Consider the following 4823-nt stretch of genomic DNA (forward strand, 5'->3'; position numbering starts at 1 on the left):
ATAATACGGGCAGTTGTTCACATTTTACTATGTTTTAGCACTTAGAAACTATTTTAAATGACAAAAATATCGAACCAATCAAGATCTCTCACGCGGATCGCCCCGCTCTATGAAATCTGAGTCGTCCACGGCGGATGGATCCAACGTCCACCCTCTCACCCACCCACACCCACCCACTCTCCCCCGCACACCACTCGTCCCCCGCACGACTTCCCCTCCTCTCTCTCCCAGATCCATACGCCGCCTCCGCCATCGCCATCCTCTCCCCTTCCCGCAGATCCAAAACCACGGTGACGGTCGTGCGGATCGGAAAGCCATGGGAGCGGACCTCATGGATCCATCTCCCTCACCCCCTCAGCCCCCATGCACCCATGCCCGCCACCCCCAACCCTCTCCCTCCCTCTGTGATCTCGATCGGCCCTGCTCTCCACCGCCCGCCTCGACTTCGCCGGAGATAGAGGCGTCGCCGCCCAGCAACCATGGCTTTCTTGCTCGCCGACGAGCACGGCGCTCCATCAATCTGGCCGGATCCAGCGTGCGCGTGGCCTGTCTAGGGTCTCCGGCCACCAAGACGGGACAGCGCCGTCGGCTCCCTCGGCTCCGGCAACTGCGACCAGACCGGCGACTGGCAGCGGGCGTCTCTCCCAGGTAATAGATGAGATCCATCTCCCTCCCGCCTTTATCCTTGGTTTGTTCTCGCTTGCCGCGTCAGATCTGTTCATGATATGCACTAGATAGTGATGCCGAGGTCAAGAGTTTGTTAGTGCTCGATGGATCTCTTCCGTAGGTTAGGAGCTGGAGGCTATTTCTTGATGATGCCTCCAGTGCAGCAACAGTTGACACCCTCCTCGTCTTTGCGTAGTTGCAGTCCCCTGAAGCCAATGCATAAATACATGCAAGGTATTTTTGTTTCTTGCGCACGTGAGTTAGTTTCAATTGAACTATAGAGCATGGCTTACAAACGTAGTTGGGGGTGTCAAGTGCCTACCAGTGTAGCTGAACTTTGTGTAGTCGGAACAGGTTGCATTTTGCATTCGTTGGGGTACTTCGCCATCATACAGCAATACCGATCGAGTACGGATGTTGTGGAGTACTACTTTATAGTACTAGCATAGAAGTGACAGAGTTTCAGAGCAAGGAACAACTGACAGGGTCGGTACTGGCGTAGAGTTCAGTACTCTGTAGTTTTACCTGAATAGAGTTGTAGACTATACTCTCTAGTTTTTGCTGAACAGAGTTAAAAGATTGTACAATGTGGTTTGTGCTGAACAGAGTTCTATACTGCATTCTATATCTTGTGATGAACAGAGTGTTTCTAGAAGCAAAAGATTCGTTCTGTTGGTAGCTTCATGTGCTAATGTGTGACCAACACGTGACTTGTTTGTAGCATCTGTTGACAAAAATGTCAGTCATTATAACTGACAGTGTGCCTTGACATGTTTATATGTTATCATGCTTAGGAATCAACTACTCTGTATATTTTTTGCATCTCTGTCACATCCAATCGTGATTCAGGATGTACTAATTCTTGTATGCTATCCTATTCTTACCAGCATAGAAGTGAAGTGTGTAGGACTGGTATTATGCCCCTGTGTTATTTGTATTCTTCACAGGTTACACGCAGTCAGTCTTCCAAGGTCTGTCGTGCGTCCTTCTAGTGTTCACAGCCTTCCAAGTTCATGGGGGTCTTGTTTGTTTGTTCATGTGATGATTCTTCTACACATTTCATAGTTTCTTATACATAGGCACTACATTTTGGGTAAATTCTGTGCAGATTATGAAGTAACTTGGGTGCCTCGGTAACCATCTTCTTCGTTCTTTTGCAGTTGTGGAGACCACGGATGGGACTATCGTAGTTGCTTCTCCGTTTCACGGGCATCAGGAAGGTACTAATTACCATTTCCTCTCTCTAGTTCTTACTCACCACACAACAAGGCAGGGCATATCTGACCATCGCAGGGCCCTTTGCTACATTTGTTGTTCTATGTAATTGGAGAGCTGCTCAAAGGGCTTTCTTCCATATGCTTATGTGTTGCTTTATTTAACAGCGGTACATTACAGTGATCACAAGTTTTTGTTGAAAGCGGTAGAAGAGGGAGTTGACTATGGTCATGGAGGCCTGTTTGGCTCCGACGCCATGGATGCCGCTGCGCTCTGTCATTGTCCTCCTCCCTGACCCCTAGGCACATCGGGCCGCTGTGCTTCTTCTAGTTTCACATGTAGGCTTTTCAAAGTATTTTGGATGCTGATAATATCAACTTAGTTCCTTGAATGTGATATATAGATTCTTCCCTTGTTTTAACTGATTGCCAGAAACTGTACATTCCTGGTTGACAGTCATGAACTTTTATTGTTGGTAATCTAAAATATTCTTCATATTTAGTGTCCAAATACAGTCCAAAGATAAATCTTAGCTGTAAATATTCTGCATATATAGTGTTCAATTTGATCTATAAGATCTGAGTTTATTGTACTATTAATGGTGATAAGATTGCCGCTAGTATATTCTGTACATTTCTTGTTTGGGTCTGGGCTAGAAAATAATGTCAGTTCTGCTCCAGCAAAACTTACCAGTTTCTGCCTTTCCCTACTTTAAACCATCTGAAAAGGCTAGCATGATTATTGAAGCCCATGACCTTTTTCCCATCCATCCTCGAGCTTTTATTTCTGGGGTTTACTTCATCAGAACTTTGTGATGAGTTACCAGCAATGTCCCTTTACCGAAGCCCTGTCATTGTAGTAGGGTTGCCTGCGGGGCAGTCGGCACATGCATGATGTTGCATTCCTGCCAATCATGTTTGCTTAGATGTTTGGCTTCCTACTTTTGCATTGTTTTGTAATGTATTGTTTTGTATTGTCCGCATCCGAGTCTCAGTCCTCCTGCACAGCAAGGAGCTGGACCAAGGGGCAAGCAGCGCTGCTGGTTCCTTGAGACATGTGCAACACATTCAACTTGTAGTACTCCAGCAATCCAGTAATTTTGCTTAGAGTATTTAACAAGGTTGAACTATACATGTGTGGAGTAATTTCGCTTGGAGTATTTAACAAGATTCAGCAAGATTTAACTTACTTTTCCAGTTAATTAAATGGACATCTTGGATTAGTTAGAAAATCATGAATTATTTGCAGAAATCCATAGAAGTATTGTACTCCAGTGAGCATTACTTACATAAACTTGCTTGCAAGCTTATTTTCTGACTTGTATATTCTGAAACTGAAAAAGCTTAGTTAACTTCTGTTAAGTTTCGGTAATATTTAGTGGAGTATTTACTGTAAATTTTGCACATCACAATAATTTCACTTGTTGCTAACTGCTGTAATATTCAGTGGGACCTTGAAATCACATATTTGTTTGGGCATGTGCTATATGTACCATTTTAGTAGTCCACATATTTCTGTCCTGCTAGTCTTTTTTAAACTTCTTGTGAGATTGAAGTATTCGTTCTGATGTCTGGTTTGCTGATTGTTGTAGACAGATGTATGAAACCTCTTAACTGTGGACGACAACTACTTGAGAAGGACCATCATCACCCATCAAGTACGCCATTGAGGTAATTCACCAGTCCCTCTAGCACCAACTATCTATTTTCTCTAGTATGCTTAGGTTTTTCATGCTGTTGTGGTACCCCATTGCTGTTGCGTTGAATCTCATGCCAGCGCTGGTGCGCCTGTGGCTTGATGTGCTGTGGTCTTTATCTGTGTAGGTTTTGTTTGATGATATGCTTAGATTATGATCATAAGCATGGTGGTTTGATGATGCTGAGGCCAGCTGTTAAACCATGATATAGTTGATGGAACTGAGCTTAATATTCATGTGTGTATGTGTATGTGTGTCGAGTAAAGTTGTGGTTTGTGCTGCTCCTTTATAACGTGATGAAACAAAGAATGTCCTTTACTCCTTTTTTGAATGGAATGTTCATAATATATTGGCTCCAGTTTTTCTAATTTTTATCAGCTGATTCATGTAACAGGGCGTCCGTGGAAGGCCCAGTCCTGACTCTCAAGTGAGTCCGGCATTTGATCACTATTGAAGGAGCTACATGTAGAAGAAGAAAACACTTGTAGAGCTTTTCACTGATTCCCATAGTTGTAGAGATTGTAAATGCTACAGCTTGTAGGACGTGTCATTTGTAGAGCTTGTAAATAAGCTTGTATATGCCACAGCTTGTAGGACGTGTCATTTGTAGAGCTTGTATTGAATCTGGCTATTTTTATTTGAAGTATCATGTGTGTTTTTTGCTTGTCAAATTAACTACTGTTTATTTTCTTATTGTGAAATTGAAATATGAAGAATCTAGGCCTAATAGCCAGGACCCACTTATCAGAACCTGACAAGTGGGACCTGTTTGACTAGTGGACCCATTTTATAAAAAAAAACTAAAACTGTTGTACAAAAAGGCCATGACCCATGAAATAAAAAGGCCGAATTACTGGGCCAGCCCATGTAGCTAGCAAAAATTAATAGGAAAAATAAATATTAAAAAGGCCGAATTAATGGGCTCGGCCCATGTAAAACACCTAATTGGATCGCGCTGAATCTTGTGCCACATCAGCTTGCCACGCTGGATGCCTATGTGGCCTAGGGAGGTTGCTAGTGACCAAAACGCCACAGTAGGAATATTTTTGTCGTAAACGTCCACGACCTTCTCACAGAGAAGGTCGCTATAGTCAGTTAACGACCCTCAGCTTTTGACCTTCTGTTTTTGGTCAAAAAAAGGTCGCAAATGAAAAACAATGACCTTTCAGTGACCAATAATCAAGGTCACAAGTTGACATATTTCTTGTAGTGATCCTTCTTATCCACCAAATTTTCAGGGCATTTC

General features: G+C 43.3%; 1 long non-coding RNA gene across 1 annotated transcript; it reads left to right on the top strand.

The window, feature by feature from the left end:
• The first annotated feature begins 213 nt into the window (after positions 1-213).
• On the top strand, positions 214-4248 carry LOC123083283 (uncharacterized). The gene is made up of 3 exons (XR_006439263.1): positions 214-1886; positions 2049-3551; positions 3972-4248. It is a non-coding gene; the product is annotated as an uncharacterized lncRNA (long non-coding RNA).
• The last annotated feature ends 575 nt before the right edge of the window (positions 4249-4823 follow it).

The sequence above is a fragment of the Triticum aestivum genome, chromosome 4A (genome assembly GCF_018294505.1).
Source record: "Triticum aestivum cultivar Chinese Spring chromosome 4A, IWGSC CS RefSeq v2.1, whole genome shotgun sequence".
In the NCBI taxonomy this organism is placed as follows: domain Eukaryota; kingdom Viridiplantae; phylum Streptophyta; class Magnoliopsida; order Poales; family Poaceae; genus Triticum; species Triticum aestivum.